General features: G+C 38.5%; 1 protein-coding gene and 1 long non-coding RNA gene across 5 annotated transcripts in view; one reads left to right on the plus strand and one right to left on the minus strand.

Annotated features, from left to right (window-relative positions):
- Nucleotides 1-18,611, plus strand: part of CCNY (cyclin Y) — a 306,697-nt gene that overhangs the window by 22,157 nt on the left and 265,929 nt on the right. The window lies entirely within an intron of this gene.
- The window catches only part of LOC140532896 (uncharacterized), a 47,736-nt gene that overhangs the window by 15,519 nt on the left and 13,606 nt on the right, over nt 1-18,611 (minus strand). Inside the window, exon 3 of one of the 2 annotated variants that reach the window (XR_011976725.1) lies at nt 7,106-8,892. The exons of the other annotated variant lie outside the window; for it this stretch is intronic. This is a non-coding gene — a long non-coding RNA (uncharacterized lncRNA). Of the gene's footprint in view, nt 1-7,105; nt 8,893-18,611 lie in introns of those variants that run through there. 2 annotated transcript variants of the gene reach the window in all.

Genomic DNA, 18,611 nt, shown 5'->3' on the forward strand with positions numbered 1-18,611 from the left:
AAGGTGAATGCCCTCCTCTCCCCTTGCCTGCTGGAGACCACTTTTCAACCTCTCCTGGGAAAACAGGCTACCAGGTCCCAGCAGTGTGACCCTCCTGTGCCAATATACTGGCTCTGCCCTTTGTGCCCACACATGTATGTCACTTCCACCTCACTTTGAAATTTTGCTTATGGCCCTAGTTAATATTCTTAATAACTTTGAAATCTGTAAAAGGGATATGGATGGAAGAAACAACAGACAGACAGATAGATAGATAGATAGATAGATAGATAGATAGATAGATAGATAGATGAGGCCAATACAAGGTGGATTGGGATGGGCAAAGGAATGATTTAGAGTGTGTGCTGGTAAAATGTCATCTTTAATTGCTGCTCACCAAGCTCATCTCCTTCCCAGTGTTGTTTGCCATCAGTCTACAGCAACATCCCATGATTTCCCATTGTGAGTTAGTATATTCTTAGGGCATTTACTTAATTACCTGATGTAAGCTCAGCATGAGTTCCCTTCTCTTCTAGAAGAGTTGTATTGCAGCCAACGCTGTGCTGGTGCTGGTAGACCGGCTGTGTTTCCAAATGTTCTTTGTGGTGACTGCCTTTAATGTTACATATAGCTTCTATTTATGAGTGTCAGTTTTAATATTGACAAAGTTGCTTAGTCATGTCCATACCCACAGCGCGTTTGCCTATTACAATCTTCTACTTTGTGCTCCCCCTGCCCAGGCTATGATATCTCTTCTTTTGGTGGTAATTTTGGAACACTGGAGAGAGAATTATGTTGGATGTGTTATAATTCTGGCCAGAGAATTGGTATTCTCTTGCCTGGAATAGTTTCTTCACTCAACATATATTTAACATTTTGTAGAGCTAGAAAGTGATCTTTGGGGTGGTGTTGGATAAAGAATGTTGGACTTGGAGCCAAGAAGACTAGAGTTCAGATCATGCCAGTGATTTGCTAGCTCTGTGATCATGGGCAAGTCATGGAAAGAACCTCCTTCAATCTCAGTCTCCTTATCTGTAAAATGAAGATAGTAATACGTGCTATATCTACCCCTTTGGGCTGTTGTAGAGCTCAAATTAGATTGCACATCATTTAACAGATCTTCAAATACTTTATTATTTATTGTAGAAGATTTGCTCGCATGTTGCCTAGGTGGAGTGATCAACTCTTTCTCTACTGGCTAGTTTTGTTTTCCTGTATTCTCTTCCGGAGTTCTAAAGTAATCAAGCGAGTATGTTCTGAGTTTTCAGACTAGTTATTAGAATTATAACATCTCCCTCATTAATCAGCCTCCACTCTAGTAGTATCATTATTTAATAAACTAGAAAACCCTGTTTTCTTATAAGCATTTGCTCATCTTTCTTCCTATCAGTCCCTCTAATTTCCTAGACTTAAATAAGCATGAAGGTTATTTACTATCCTGCATTTTAAAACAATGTAACAAAGAACAAAACAAAGATATAAATAAATATTCATAATGTATTGGCTTGAGCAAGATCACAGCCAAAGTTACCATTAACCATTAGTACAACTGCTACCATCTCAGTTTTGGAAAGACTGTCTCAACATTCAGTTCTCTCAGAATACTAATTCATATTTCTTCTCAAGAATACCCAGCATGTTTCTTTGAAAGCTAAAAGTTGGACCCAGTTCCCTCAGGAAATACATAATCTTAGTCCTTTTTATTTCTCTCCTGAAATCTGTCTCCTCACAGACTCCTCACATGATGGCAGGTAAACTCTCACTGTCCAAGATTCCAGTGCCACTTTAGATACAATAATAGTATCCATCATCTCTGTCGGAGAGGCAATTGAATCTGGTCATTATTTTCTAGTACAGCCTCTTCTTTTCGTTCATTACAATAGTATCTGCCTTTACTATGTCCCAGATGCTGACTGTGCTTATTACTTTATTTTATCCTGCCAACAACCCTGAGAGGTTAGTGCTATTATTATCCCTATTTTATAGATGAAGAAATTGAGCCTAACAAGTTAGATAACTTGCCCAAGGTCACATAGCTAGAAAGAGTCTGAGGTCAGATTTGAACTCAGGTTTTCCTAACTCCTGCACTCTATCTACTCTGCTACCTGACTCTGAAAAATATCCAAAAACCAAAACCCAGAAAGGGTCTTTAGGTCTCACAGAGCAAATGACATGCCTAGATCAACTGGAATTCACATTCAGACAAACTCCACCTCTTGTTCTCTTTCTGTATTTACTGGCTTCCTACCACCTTTGTCATTTGAACTGAGAGTCCTGAAGGAGTCAGATGAGCATGAGACATGGTCCCTGATCTTGTAAAGATTATAATCTATGTATAGAAAGAAAGTGTGCACAAATGAACTATAAACCATAGTGTGAGGCTATGTACTGTATGTGTTGTGGAGTTGTAGAGGAGAATGTGATTCTGAATGGTGACATCATCAGAGACTTTGTAGAAGAAATGGAATTTGAGCTGAGCCTTAAAGGATCGTTAGAATTTCAAGAAATGCTGGTCAAGGGAAATTTCAAGTAATGGGGATTGATATGCATAAAGACATAGAGTGGGGATGGTGGTGTGTGTGTGTGTGTGTGTGTGTGTGTGTGTGTGTGTGTGTGTGTGATGTTTTGGGCCATAGTGGTTAGTGGAGAGAATTCCAATCTACTTGCTTAACAGAAGCAAAGAGTTCATAGAGGAGACAATTAGAAGGTATGATTGGAAAGGCAGATTAAATTCAACATAGATTGAGGAGGGACTTAAATTCCAGGCTAAGAAATTTGGACTTTGCTTTGTGAGTCAGTGGGGAGCCTAGAGATGTTTGAGTGTGGGATAGATATAAGAACTGGACCTGTGAATTTGTTGATATAGGCAACTCTTGGATGGAGAAAATTCTTATATCAACATAGGTCAATACTTCTATAACTAAAGTGGTAGAAAGTTGCCTAGAGAACTCAGAAGTTAAGTGACTTGCGCAGAGTCAAATAGCCAGAATGTTTCTTGAATATGGGAAACATATAAAATAGAATTTTAAAACTGAAAGGACAAAAGTGATGTTTTATAAAAGTTAGTCTAGTAGTACTTTGAGGCACACAAATGGCTTGGAAGGGGGAAGAGTCTAGGATGACCTATATACTCTCCCAGGCATGAGGTAAGGAAGTCCTCTAGTTCTATGGCAATTAAAACAAAATGGTAGAAGCACCTCTATTGGTAGAAGTTTTTAAAACATATGTATATATATGTATTTTATATATGTGTGTATATATGTATATATGTATGTGTGTATGTATATACATATATAATTATTAAAACAGCTGAAACCCACAAATCAGTGTCCTCCCAGAAAACAGTGAAACTTAAAAGAGCAAATGGCTATTGTACGCTTCCAGAATTTTCCTTTTGATAAAAGAAAGGAAAATTATTTGCTTTAAGTTTAAGTGCCAGCATATTCCATTGCATTTATCCTGTTTTGTTGTCACCATTTGCATAACGTTGTAATCAGTTTGGTTTTGTTTTCTTCTTGTACCTAACTTTATACACGTCTTCCTGTATTTCTTGGGATTTTTCATATTTATTGTCGTGTGGCACAACAGTATCCTGCTCTATTTGTATGTCAGAACATATCCACTAATTCACTTTTGTGCTGGTCCCTAGTTTGTTTCCAACTTTTACTACTACAAGGAGTAGGGTGAATATTTGTGTATAGCTAGGTCTTAACTTCCTGTCTACTTCTTTAGAGAATAAACTTAGTAGAGAAATGGCCAGATCAAAGGTCACAAACAAGGTTATTACTTTTACGTAATAGTTCTGTATTTCATTTTTAGAAGAAGCAGCATCCTGAGAAAAAGAACTGATAAAACTTGGTGAATGACAGGATGTGGGGTGGGGGGTGAGGGAGAGGAAGGAGACAGACAACTTTGATTTTGAGCCTTGATAATTAGGGAATTGGTTGTTAAAGGAACAAAGATGAGCAAGTCAAGAAGAGCTGTTAGTATTTTTATTTGAGGAGAAAGGAAGAGGCAGAGCAAAAGTTTCATTTTAGACTCATTGAATTTATTAGGTATACAGACTCTTTCTACTAATTTTTTGAGAATAGAGTTGCTTTCAAGATTCTTTGAAGGTGAAATGTGTTGATGATTATGGTAATAAAGATGATATCTTCCATTTATATATCATATTTATATATTTATTTGCTTTTTGTCTCCCCCCAAAGTCAGTCAATAAACATTCTCTGTGCTAAGTGCTAGGGATATAAAAAGAGGCAAAAGACAGTCCCTACCTTCAGGGAGCTCACAATCTAATGATGGAGACAATGAGCAAACAGATATGTACAAACTCTATATGGGATAAGTAGAAAATCATTAACAGAGGGAAAAACAGTAGAATTAACAATGGTTGGGAGAGGCTTCCTCTAGGAGATCTTAGTTACAGCTTAAAGGCAGTCAGGGAACCTTAGCAGGTGGTGATGAGGAGGAAGAGTATTCCACATATGGGGGAACAGCCAGAGAAAGTGCTGAGAGCTGAGAGATGGAGTATTTTGTTCTTGGAATAACCAGGAGGCCAGTATCACCGGATTGAAGAGTACCCAGTGGGAAGCTAGGTGTAAGAAGACGAAAAGGCAGAAGGGACTAGGATATGAAGGACTTTGAATGCCAGACAGAGCATTTTATATTTGGTCCTGAAGGCAATAGGGAGCTACTAGAGTTTTATTGAATGGAGGTGGTGGTGTGATGATGCGATTAGAACTTCACTTTCAGAAGGTCACTTTGGTGGTTGAATGGAGGATGGATTGGTGTAGGGAGAGACTTGAGGCAGGCAGACTCACCAGCAGCTATTGCAGTAGTTCAGGCATGAGTTGATGTGGATCTCCAGGAGAGGTGGCAGGTTCAAAGGGGAGAGATGTCGCAGGGGTGAAATCAACAAGTCCTGGCAACAGCTTGGATGACACCTTGACCTCTAGTTTATATGCCTGAGGGACAGTGATAATGACATTGCCCTTTATCCTAATAGTGAACGTAGGGGGTAGGTTTTGGGGGAAAGGTAATGGGTTTCCTTCCTCCTCCCATTTGTTCGCTTGTTTTCTTTTGCATTGAATTGTGAACTCTTCAAGAGAAGGGACTAAGTTTTTTTCCTCTTTCTGTATCCCCAGCACTTAGCACAGTGCCTGGTATCTAGTAGGTGCTTAATAAATGCTTGTTGACTAATAGTATAATATGAGAAAACAGAGGAGGAGAGATGAAACTTGCCTACCTTCCCACCATTCAGGTGCAGGTCTTTTTCTTTACATTAGAAGTGTCACTCACCGCACTAGAAAGCTGCTTTGAGAAGGTAATCTGAATTTCCTGACCTCCACATTATTGCAGAAGACATGGCAGATTTATAGTTTGCTGGTTTATATGACAACAGTGTGTATTTTACAGCAACTCTTACTTATTTAGGGCTTGGTTATTCAGCTCCTTTGCTGCTTGTTTCCTCTCATTTGCTGGGTCTTTCCCTAATAATTCATACTTCTGTCAGAAGAAAGGCAAAGTGGGTACAAGATAAAATCCCAGTCTACCATCATATTGGAAAAAGCTCCCCTTTTGATTCAAATGCACTTATGTTAGCCTCCAGAAGATGCTGGAAGGGAGCTTTGGATTTTGACAAATTTAGATGTATCCAAATCCAAATAATCCAAATTATTATTCTTAATAATCTTCCTGGTGCAAGGGATAGAGTGCTGGCCTGGAGTCTCATCATATTGGTGCAGTACTTAGAACAGGTACTATATTCACTCTGGAACTCATGATCCATGAGCCTCAGTCTCCCCTAGTTGCAGGAAATTCAGACATGTACCACAATGCCCAGCTGAAGGCCAGTTTTTAGTCTTCAATATACACTATGACCATAATACTAATAGCTTATTATATATGTTCAAATTAATATGAAAATAAGAGATGTGAAGGATGTTGAGCAAATTCTAAAGTTACTTGAAATAAATGAGTCTTTTGAAGTGTAATAGAAAAATAGTTTTATAAGTATTGTATATATTTGTGACATCTGAAATTTTAAATGAAAAGCAGTTAACTCTACTTTTCAAAATGTTAAATTTGTCCTACAGTGAACTAATTGGCTGATTTTTTAGGATATTAAGCATTTTGAGTATGTAATATTTTCTTTATTTTTTAAAAGCATATTTACTTAATTGTCACAGAAATCAAATTGGAAGTTCTATATGTAGATTCAGTTTGGACCTGATGCATTTTTTTGGGTGTAGTTTATATTAATTTTCTTAATATTTGAGATCCAGTTGGATCCACATGTAGCTACTCTCTAACATTTTTTTAAATCTATGGTTATCTACATCTAAAACAAAATCATTTGTATTTTGTCCCAAGAACAGATCAGAAAGTCATGATTTAAAATAATAGCAAATTTCAACTTTATAAGATCCAGATCCATAGGAACATAGACTGAGAACTGGATGGGACTTTGGAGACAATCAGGACCATTTCACTCATTTTACAGATGAGGAAATTGAGGTTCAGCTTTTATATATAGCTTTAGAGTTTTCAAAGCAATTTACGTATATTACATATATTGTCTCATTGGACCCTCACAACAGATCTGTGAAATAGGCAATATTATTATTCCTATTTTACAGATGAGGAAACTAAAGCCGAGAGAGATTGTCTTGCCCAGCGTCACATAGCTAATAAATGTCCAAAGCAGGTCTTTCTGCCTTTAAACCCAGTGCTCTCTCCATTTTGTCACCTGTCTTTCAGGACTTTTCTGTGGCATGCTCCATCTGGATATGAACTCAGGACCTTTGGTTTATAAGCCTCGTACTATAACCTGTGAGCTACAGAGCCCATTTTGTTATTCCCAGAAATGATGGATCATTGCGTATTTATGGAAATGCATCCTAACTAAGTGCTTCCTAATTAGGGGACAGATCACACTATAGTCTTCATCTGTGATCTCATTGATGAAGGAAATTCTACAAGCGAAGACAGGTAATTGTTGTGCAACTTTGAGTCTTACAATAAGAGTTCTTTTTTTAAATAGCATTTTATTTTTTTTCCCAATTACATGTAAAGAAAATTTTTTTATGAGATTTTGAGTTCTAAACTTTTTTCTCCCTTTCTCCCCACCCCCTTCCCCAAGACAGCATACAATCTGATATAGGTTATACTTGTACAATCATATTAAACATATTTCCACATTAGTCATGTTGTAAAAAAAGAATCAGAACAAAGGGGAAAAACCAAGAGAAAGGAATAAGAAAAAACAACAAAAGGTGAAAATAGTATGCTTCTATCTGCATTCAGACTCCATAGTTCTTTCTCTGGATGTGGATAGCATTTTCCATCATGAGTCTTTTGGAATTGTCTTAGATCATTGTATTACCGAGAAGAGCAAGTCTATCAGAGTTGATCATCGCACAACAGAGCAAGAGTTTTTAACCTGTGATCTGTGAACTTCAACAAAAAAGTGTTTTGCTAATTCTGTTTCAGTATGTTTGCTTTCTTCTGCAGTCTTATGTTTTTTGTTTTAATCATTTGAAAGCCTTATTCTGAGAAGGGTTCTTAGGTTTTACCAGACTATCAGAGGGGTCTATGACAGAAAGAGAGACTAAGAACCTTCTCCTACAGAGTACTTGCAACACTGAGATGTTTAATGACTTAGTCTGTGTTGCTTGTACATATGCACATGTGGACGTGTATGTGTACACATGTGTACATACATGTAACTGAACATATCTCTGTAGATGCATGTGTATATGCACACATGTAAGGGTACACATTCATTAGATTATCTTTTATGGTAGAAAATTTTTATTTCAGGTAGTGGGGTATTGATTTCTTCAAAAATTTATCTGAATCTAGGTCTGGAAATAAAGGTAATAGTCAATAGCCTAAGATATGACCCTTTGAAATAATTAGCCTGATTCTTTTTTTTCATGTAGCTTATCACAGAATCACAAAATTGACCTTTGAAAGCAACCTCAGTGACCAGCTAGTCCAACTCATATCCCCACTACAATTGACCCAATCAGAATTGGAGACATTTTCAAAGGAAGAGTTTTGAACAATGACACTTTTGTTGGAATAAATGTAGTTTCTCAAGGTGGCAACTTTGAAAGGCAAAATTCATTTAAATATGTGTGTCATTTTATTTCTTAAAAATGACTTTTTCTTAGAATCACACCTTATTTATCGTTTAGGCCTTTCCTCATCCTTCTTCCCTTAGCTATTAGTGCCTTCTATTCCAAGGTGAAGTTGTATCTACTTTCCATGTTTATTTATATTTCTACGTGTTCATATTATTTCCCTTGAGGAGATATGGAGCCTTGAGGACTTGGGTTGCTTTGCTTTTGTTTTTTGAATTCCAGTGCTTGCCACATAGTAAATGCTTAATAGAAACTTGCTTGATCAATCATTGTTACTTCCTGAGAGATGGTGAAAGTTGGTGTTAAAGTTCACACTGGACATTCAGCAATTGTAAAATTTGATCATGACATTTTTACTAATGTGACCCCCTTCCACCTCCCTTTTGGGGGTAATTTGAAAAGTGGTAGAGCATTGAATGTTTGTCAAAATGGGTTATCATTAATAATTATGTAATAGCTACAGCCTGTCACCTCTAATTTTTTTCTGCCTGCTCCATCCTAGTCAATAGCCATGGTTAGTGTAGTTGACATTTGGTCTGGAATTAAAACCTGGGTGTATTTGGATTATGCTGGTAAGAATTGGGAGCAGCTTGAACATGGTCATTCAAAGGGAGAATTGACATCTTTCCCAGAGGGCTGAATACAAGATCTTTAGGAGTTACATCAGATTCTATCCTTGTCAAGCCTTCACTTTCTTGTCCATTCCATGCATGAGGTAGGTGATTTCCTTGAATGGTAGAGCATTATGAGGTCTTTGCTAAAATGTCTGCAAAAGAAAAAGAGCTTAGTTTTTAGAGACCTGTGCTACTTTAACTCTGGATGGATTTCTAGAGTGAAAAGCGTAGATAAACATATTCGTAATCTTGTATGTTTCCTTTTTCTACACACTTAAATCAAGCCTCTTGTGTAAACCAATCACCTGTTTAGTGATTATTACTATTAATCACCTAATCTGCACTTACCACTTACTTCATTTAGGTCCTGCAAAGAATAAAAAATAATCAACATGGTCCCTGCCTTGGAGGAGGTTCTAGTTGGGGAGGAAAAACTAATAAACAATTTAAACTACAGTTAATTAAGCTACAAATGTCATTTCTGAAGCTTCTCTATTGTGTTTGTGGCCCTGAGCTATGACACTGAGAGATAGTCCCCCAGTTCTCATGATATTCTGAGCAGCCTGTGCTTCATAAACAGAGTTTAGTTACTAGCAAATGAAACTGACCACAAAGTTAATCCGACACATTTAATGGCATGAATAAATATGGTTGTGCTGTGGTAGCAATTAAACAAACGTGGTAAACAATTTGAACAAGTGACTATATAGGAACCATTGTTTTTATACAGCCAGACTTCAGGTTTGTTTGGGAACCAAGAAGAAGGTAGGCTAGGCAAAGGCATTCCTGAAGGACCTCTTTGGGTCTGTAACCAGTGGAGATCCGGGCTGCTTGGCCTGTCCACTTGTTTGGCAAGGAGACCCACTACGCTCACCCCTGTCTACTGATGGGGGTGCCTGCTTACTGAATATGGAAGTTATACTCAAGTAGTCTCAGTCTTAGACTTAATAGTAATTTGGTGGTTTTCTCTCAGCCTGGGCCTCAAGCTCCACCCTGTAGGCGGTAGGAAAGAAAGAAATCCTGGAGGGATCAATTCTGCCTTCTTTTAGGGAAAGGTACTGGGAATCAGGGAGGAGCCTTCTTTCATCTTTCCCTTTCAAGGGGTACAGCTTTATCTCCTTGGTCTGTAGATTTAGGTGAAAGGAGACAGAAGGAGAGGGGATGCTAGGAGATAGGGAAAGAGGAGAGGCATAGAAAGATTGGTGGGAGTGTATCAGAAATTTTTTTTCTATATCTAAATAATTTCCAGGGCTTACTTGCCCCTGGTCTATCTCCTCTTTTATCTTTTATCCAGCACTTACGTACTTGTGCCTTCTTCTGCCTGGAGTAGTGGAGTGGAGGAAGGGGAAAGGTAAGCCCTCATTGGAGGTAGAGGCCTACCAGTTGTATCCAGTTCAAGGTATTTTTTCTGAGGCCTTGGTTCAAGATTAAATAACTGTATAGCAAACAGGTGTGAGGAATATTTTGTTTTGTTTTTGTGTGACTGATGAACATATGTACAAAGGCAGTTCCTGTATCAACAATGTGTACAATAGAAATTGGAGAAAGACTTTGTTAGGGGCCAGAGTGGATTCCAGTGCATCCTTCTTAAGGCACATAAAGCTTGTAATAAGATGTTGTCCTTTTTACTTGACATCACTGCTGTGAAGGAATTCTGCTCTATTTTTATATTACAGGTAAGGATGTTGAAGTCCTCTGTGCCCCGAGTTCCTTGCCCTCATATGACGCAGAAATGAGTGGAAGCATGTACTGAAAAGTCTGGGCTTTCTCCTAACCATGACTTGCTCAATTCCTAAGCAGGAGATGGACCGAAATCATGGGCCTTTATGGAAAACTTTGCTTTAGAAGGATGATTAAAAAGAAAAGTGTACCATCTTTCAGAATTTTAAAATCACGTCTTATTCATGAACCATTACCATCTCAATAGGGAGATTTTATATGTCACATGCAACTGAAAAGTTGCATTATTCCCAGAATCCAATTACTTCAGCTTTTCTTAAACAGTGTCAGGAGGGAAGAAGAACTTCAGGACAGCATCTCTGATTCTTTTCAGGAACTACCCTCACCGTTGGTGAAGGCAGAGGTGGCAGGTGCATCTGATTGATGAGTGACAAGCTTGGAGACATAGCAGAAACAGACCATGTGGGATTGAGATCCAAAGAACCTGGACAGGATGGAACAGTGAGCTCCTTCTTGCTCCACTCTGTCCTTCACTGCTAGGATGAACCTGTCACATGTGTAGATTTGCTCTGCCCAACCTTTCAGTGACTTCTTGCCTCTTATTGAGTAGAATTCCACCTTCTTCCCTTGGCACTTAGAGCCTCCTACAGCCTGGTGCCAGTTCACAATTCCAGCCTTGTTTCATCATACCCTCCTCCTTGTGCTCCCCCCTTTCTGCCCCCTCCCCAGCTGAGCTCTCTGCTTTTCTGCCTTTTTGCCTTATGCTGTTGTCTCCTATTCTTCAATGTCCTTACCCTTGTCATAAAGGACAGTCTGGTGCAGTGAAAGGTGAAGTTCAAGAACATCATTTCCAACCCTCATTCTGCTGTTTACTTAGTTCTATATGTGACTTATGCCAATATATGCTGGACCAGAATTGGATGATCTCAGAGGTCATTTTCATCTGGAAATCCATGAAATCCCTCACTGCCGATTTATTGTCCATATTGTAAAACCTAACTCACTTGTCACTTCGTCCATAAAACCTTTTGTTATCTTCCCTTCCAGTCATAATCTTTCGCCCTGAGGCTTAGTGTGACACTTTATTTTTTTTAATATCATGCATTTATTGTGCCAATTATCACGTTATTTAACATTTTAACTTTTTATTGATATGTTATTGGATTGGATTGTCCTATTATGCGGACAGAGACTTGTGTCTTATCTACATTTTGCATTCTTCTCCTAGAGCCTAACACTGTTACGGGTCCTGGAGATGCTGAAATATTTATTGAATTGAAAGTGATCACTGCCCAAAATCTCTCATAATGCTTTGTCCTTTACACTCAGAACATTCTGATATTATAGTATTTTGTGGGCAAATTCCTATTTTTGTATTATGAACTCCTGAGGTGAGAGTCGTTGTTTTACTCTATTTCCTCCTTATACCGTTAGTGTCTACTATAGTTGCTGGTATGTAGCTCTGTGCTTGGTTAATTCAGTTAAATTTTTTAGGAACCTTCCTAATGGATAAAGCAGAGAATACACCGTCATCATCGTCATCATCGTCATCATCATCATCATCATAAGTAATACATAATAGTAATGGCCAAATTTCATGGACAGATACCTTTCTAATTTGGTATCATGACAATAAGGCCCTCAAAATTATTCACCTTTAAATGTGGTACTTTGTTTTGCCTGACTATGCATAGTTACAATAGGTTTTGTTTTTCTTGCCTTCTAGTTGGGCATAAGAGAAAGTAAGGGGAGGGAGAGAATTTGGAACTTAAATAAAAGAATGAAAAACATCTCTAAAATTGTTCATTTTTATAATATTGGCATTTTTTATAATATAAATTTTTTTTGGTTTTGCTCACTTTGCTCTGTATTCACATAAATTTTCCATGTCTTTTTGAAATAATTTATTTCCTCATTTCATACAAAACAATAATACTCCATCTCATTTGTCAATCGGTTGTTGAGCATCCTTGGTTTCCTGTTTTCTTGTCACCACAAAAAGAGCTGCTATAAATATTTTTGTACATAAAAGACCTTTTCCTTTTTCTTTGATCTCCTTTGGATATAGACCTACCAGTAGTATAGTGCTAGGTTCATGCACCGTTTCATTACGTTTTGTGAAGTATACACCAAATTGCTCTCCATTAATGGTTGAACCCATTCATAAGTTGATCAATATGGTATCAATGAGCTTGTTTTCCCAGAGCCCCTCTGAAATATGTCATTTTGAGATTTTTGCCATCTTTGCTACTCTGATGTTTATGCGGTGAAATCTCAGGAAACATTTTTTACAGGTTAATTCTACCTCAATTCATAGGGATCCTTTTGTTTTCCTTGACGTGAAATAAACCAAGGCAGGTATAATGATGATGTTAATCAGAAATGTGTGACTGTTCTTAGCCTCTAGGAAGCCTTCATTTTTCTTCCCTCCTCTTAATGGATATTTTTAAATTTTCTTTTTGGCATATAGACTTTTCACTGTTCAGATTGTTTCAGACTTCTACAAAAAGGTGATTATAACTGTTCCAGCCATTTGTTTTGTTGCACTTAATATTATGATTATCATTGCCATTCTAAAATACTTTGTTCATTGAAATTGGAAGACTAAGAAACTGGGGAATACAAGTGTTATTTTGCTAAAAAACATCTCACAGTGCTAAAATGTATGTAAATGGTAATTCAATAAATTAGGGGCTCCTAATTATCAGTAAGTAGTCCCTGCTTCCTCCCCCCATCAAAATTCCTTTTTCTCTCTGCCTTATTTGGCTTCATGTTAGCTTGATAAACTGATTCACAATGAGGTGTGAATAACTTCTTCTAGGCTATTTGGTTTTGAAAGAAGATATTTATTAACTCAAAGCAGTTTCTAATTAACCCAGTTTATGAACTGGGGAAGTTATTCCCTCTTTTATGACCTCATTGCTGTTATCTGAAAATACCCATAGGGCAGAATGGGACAAGTAGGTGTCCTAGTAGATAGAATGTTGATCTTGATCCAGGAATGTATGAATTTGAATCCTGTCTGAATTAGTGACTGTGTGTCCTTGGACAAGTTACTTAACCTCTCTCAGACCAATTTCCTTCATCTATAAAGTGGGGATAATTTTGTTGATGTTGTTCAATCACATTTGCCTCTTCATGACCCCATTGTGGTATTCTTGGCAAAGGTGCTTGAAGTGGTTTGCGATTTTTTTCTCCAACTCATTTTACAGATGAGAGACTGAGGCAAACAGGGTTAAGTGGCTTGCGCACAGTCACACAGCTAGTAGGTGTCTGAGGCCAGATTTGAATTCAAGAAGATAAGTCTTCTGGCCATGTACTCTACTGTGCAAGCTAGCTCCTCCAAATGGGGATAATAACAGTATCTAAATCATAGGGTTGTTGTGAGGATTAAATGACATAGAGATGTTGAACACATTGGAAACTTTATATATAAATGCTAACTGGCAACTATCATTATCTCTCTTAATAACATAAGCTCCTTGAAAACCAGGGTTGTCTTCTTTTTAGCCTGAGTATCCCTAGTACCTAGCACAGGAGTCACTTACCTAATGCCAGTTTGTTGGATTGGATTGGACTGTGCCACTCCGTCCATCCTGTGCTATATATTTAACTTTTTTAATTTGTTTGCACTTAACCTATCGCTGAATTAGATTAGATTGGAAGCCTCTTGATGACGGAGTCTGATATCTTATGTTTGATTCTGCAGTAACTAGCACAGTGCCCTTTCTACCCATAGAGGACACAAACTAAATACTTGTTGAGAACATACGCAAAGTGAAGGTAATGCTCTTTGGAATCTTGGTGCACTCCTTTGGGCAGCAGTCTCTGTAGTGAACCATTTCAGAAGGGTTGTATATTATTGTAAATTTCAGTGAGTGGCATTCTTTTTTAAAGTTGTTTGTTCTGTCTTCTTTGTTTGGGGTGGGGGTCAGTGAAGGGTTCCCAAACATGGCATTGGGAAAGGTCTATCCAAAAACCCCCAGCAGCCTTCTTCCTGATGTCATTTGGCTTCCTGTTGGCATTCTTGGTGGGGAGAGGCTAGAGCTTGGGTAGCTGGACCTATCCTTGTAGACCTTGAAGGATCGTCCAGAGAGCAAAGCCGAGTCTCATTTGGCAGGTCAGCCTGAGAGCTGCTGCCAAACACATTCTCCCTGCTTGTGGTTCTGCCCCACTGTGCCCACTGTGTGGATTAATAGAGGATCTCGGCTGCCAGGGCTGCCAGTTTAGAACTGGTTCAGTGTTTGTCGCTCAGGGAAAATAATAGGGCTTTTTGTGTCCTGGTGCTGGGCTCCCAGAGAGCTGCGCTATCTCTGATCCTCATTGCCTGTTGGAAGCACAATACTCTGTTGTAGGTTAGGCTGGGGCGATCCGTTGCTGGATTTAGCTGACTGTCTGAGATGACAGTGCTTCTCCTTTGGCAGTCCAATAGAGATGTTGATTTTAAATCTGAGACTGAGTCAGAGGAGGCCTCTTTTCCTTACTTGTATTGAATTTTTGCTTCATCCTACCCTTAAATATATTTCTACTACTAAAGGCCTTTGGAAACCATATATATTTCTGTTTCTTGAAAAAGTGTAAATAAAAACCAGATGCTGTGGTGGGATTATAATAAAATGTGTGAACCTGGGACAATTCCATGGATCTTTATTTTTCTTTTCTTTCCTGGGAATATCATTACAGAGCATTTCTGCTGAGCTAGAAGGGAAATGAAAGTCTCAAGTTATGGGCCATCTGGGGGAAATCATATTCATCATTCATTCACTGGACAGATATTTTCCAAGTGTATAACATTGCACTTCGATGTAGTAAGGGACACAGAGAAGTTTAACAGCCTTTGTCCTGAGGGAGCCTTCAATTAGTTGGGGAAATAAGATTTATAGGTACAAAAACTTAGCTGACAGACAGGAATTAAACAGCAGTGCAGCAGTAGAAGTGACCAGAAAAGCGACCTTTATGATCTGAAAATAATATTGATGAAGATGGTAGATTTTATATAGATCAGAGAAGATAATAAATGTGTTTTGCAAATCTTAAAGTATGGTATAGATGTTAGTTATTGTAATTATTATTATATAGTGCTTTCAGATTTGCAGAGCACTTTATATACATTACATACATACATATATATATATTACACATACTTTACATTCATTATTATACTTGCTGCAAAACTGGGGAGTGCTACAACTGTCCTCACTTTATAGATGAGGGAACTGAATCCAAAAAAGTCAAGTGACTGGGAATGGCACACAGCTAGTAAATGCCAGGGGTGATTTGAACCTAGGACTTGGCTCTTCAGTCTAGTGCTAAAGTGGTCACCCCTCTGTACCGCTGATATTTTTATGGTTGGTAGAATTGACACAGACTGATTATCCTAAAGTGTAAATCTGACCCTGTCATTCAATTTCTTGGGCAAATGTTATACACACACAAACATCTGTCTGTCTATCTATCCACACACATACACACATTATTCATTATCCATATTTGTGTATACACACACACATACATGTACTTTCTTTTTCTTTCTTTATCTCTATATCTTTCTATATTTATGTATAAACACTTAGGTGACAGACAAAACAGTAGTAGAAGAGCCCTGCCCAGAAAAATGACCTTTTTGATTTAAAAATAATAATATTGATATATAGGGTACATTACTTAATAAACTACAATGGCCTCCACTCATCTCTAGTATAAAATACAAACCCCTCTGTTTGACACTTTAAGCCCTTTACAGCCTTTCTAACTTTCCTGCCCATTAGTTCCTCTCCTGTTTGCTACGCTCTAGCCTCGTTGACCTTCCTCATACGTCTCACAGAATCTCCTGCCTTCATGCCTTTGGACTGTTTGTTCCTCATCCCTTTTCTCCTGAAACTGTCTGAGTCTTCAGTTTCCTCCAAAAGTCAGCTCATGTCTTTACTACTTTTATATATGAAGCCTCTTCTGATTCCTAAAGCTGCTAATGCCTTTCCCTGTTCCTGGAGATTTTTAAAAATCTACTTTGTATATATTTCTATATGTATAGGTTGCCTTTTCGGGTTTGACTATAAGGTCCTTGTGAACTGGGGATGATTTTTGGTTGTGTTTGTATTGTCAATATCTAGCTACCCACCATGGCCTGGCACTGCCTGGAGCTCAATAAATGTTTATTATTGATTGATCTGCTCTGAAAGGGAAGCAAAGAGTGGCCTTCAGGGTATAATTTAAGCTAAGTTGATTTAAAATTATTGGTATTTTCTGAGGTTTTTGGAATTTCACTAAATCACTGCTACTATTTTTTGCTTGTTGAGGATGAAGCTAGGAGTCGGGTCAGGCATATCCAATTGATTTCTGACCCTCACAGCTCCTACCATAGAGCTTTCTTTGTATATAATTGACTCTTTTTTTTGAGGTAGTCAGGATTAAGTGACTTACCCAGAGTCACACAGCTAGTAAGTGTCTTAAATCAGATTTGAACTCAAGACTTCCTGATTCCAGGGCCTGTGTTCTATCTACTGCACACCTAGCTGCACCATAATTCATTCTTTGAGGGCTCCATGCCTCTACTGGTCTGGATATACCTTCTTCTGTGCAGTAAGTCACAGCCCATCCACTGTTTAGTGCTGGTCTTTGTAAGTTGAAGGAGCATTGATTAGGAGACAGAATGGACCTTAGAGGTCATCGAATCTCCTTCCTTCATCTTACAGAGAAGAAAATGGAGGTCTAGAGAGCGTTAATGACTTCCTCAATATCACATAAGCCGCAAATCTCACTATTGGAATCTGAACCCGGATCTTGTTCCTTGTTGATTCTCATTGCTGGAACATTATCTAATTGCCATTACATGATGGGCAGCCCTTTCAGGGAGAAGCTGGGCTGATTCATGCATGATGACCTTTTTAGCTGGGCATAGGACCTGCCAGAATTGATGCACCTTTGACTAAGTCTTGGGATCTCATGGGCACCTCCACACCATTATGAGTGAGTGGCTGGGCTATAGTAGAGACCTTGTGTGTAGGAGATAGCGATTGTTTATTGACTGGACAATCCAGTGGCGGAGAGGTAAACAGAGACCCCTCCCTACCACAGGACAGTGGTTACAGTGTTGCATTGTTGAACTCTTGGTGCTAGATGTTCAGATACCTCAGTGGGAAGGAAGTATTCCTGGAAAGATTGTCAGTGGCTTACCAATTAGAGAGTGTGGTACAAGGAGGAGCATCAGGAAAGGACATTTGAATTGTAACATTGCTACCAGACTCTTGTACTTCTTTGAAGGTTTAGACCTAGAAGCTCATTGGAGACCTGGTCCAACTTTCCTTTCTTTAGATGAAGAAACTGAGACCTACAGAGGTGAAGTGGTATGCTCAGGATCACACAGCTAAAATGGAAGAAGGCTTGAATTTAGGGCTGATAATTCTATATCTACTGTGACATAATGCTGTACGTGATCTCCTCTTTGTCTGAGATCTCCATGTATGCATGTATGTATGCATTGGCCAAGATACCTTCAAGGAAAGAATTCTTAGAACAAAGGAATAAATTGAGTGGCTGCATAAAGGAAAGGCCTGTTTACCTGTTTCTTTGCTTATGCTGACTCATACCAAAAACTAACGTGGCTGCTGTGACCTATGAAAAGGAAAGGAAGGAAAATGCCACGTATGCAGCTCTATAGACACTTGCCTACGCAAAACACTTTGTAAACCTTAACTAGCAAGTATTTATTAGGCCCCTACTGTATGCCATTAGTAGCTGGGGAGAGAGAGAGACAAATTGGATTGTTATTGCAGTAGTCTAGGGGAGAGGAGAAGGAAATAGCAAACCACTCTACTATCTTTGCCAAGAAAATCCCAAATGGGGCCATGAAGAGTCAGACATGACTGAAAATGACTAAACGGTAACAACACCAAATGGCGGGGAGGTGATAAGGGTCTAATTCAGGGTGGTGGGTGTGTACTTGCAGAGATAGTGTTGCATACAAAAGATGATGTGAAGGTAGAAATCAGATTTGGCAACAGATTAGATGGGGGATCAGTGAGAGTAAGGAGTAAGGATGACCCTGAGGTTCTAAGTCTGGGTGACTGAAAGGATGGTGGTATCTTCAGTACTAAATAGGGAAGTCCAGAAGAGGGGAAAATTATAACTTTTTAAAATTAATTAGCTAATTTTCAGTTTTCTATAATCACTTCTATATATCTTAGATTTTCCA

Source organism: Notamacropus eugenii, chromosome 3, assembly GCF_028372415.1.
Source record: "Notamacropus eugenii isolate mMacEug1 chromosome 3, mMacEug1.pri_v2, whole genome shotgun sequence".
Taxonomy (NCBI): domain Eukaryota; kingdom Metazoa; phylum Chordata; class Mammalia; order Diprotodontia; family Macropodidae; genus Notamacropus; species Notamacropus eugenii.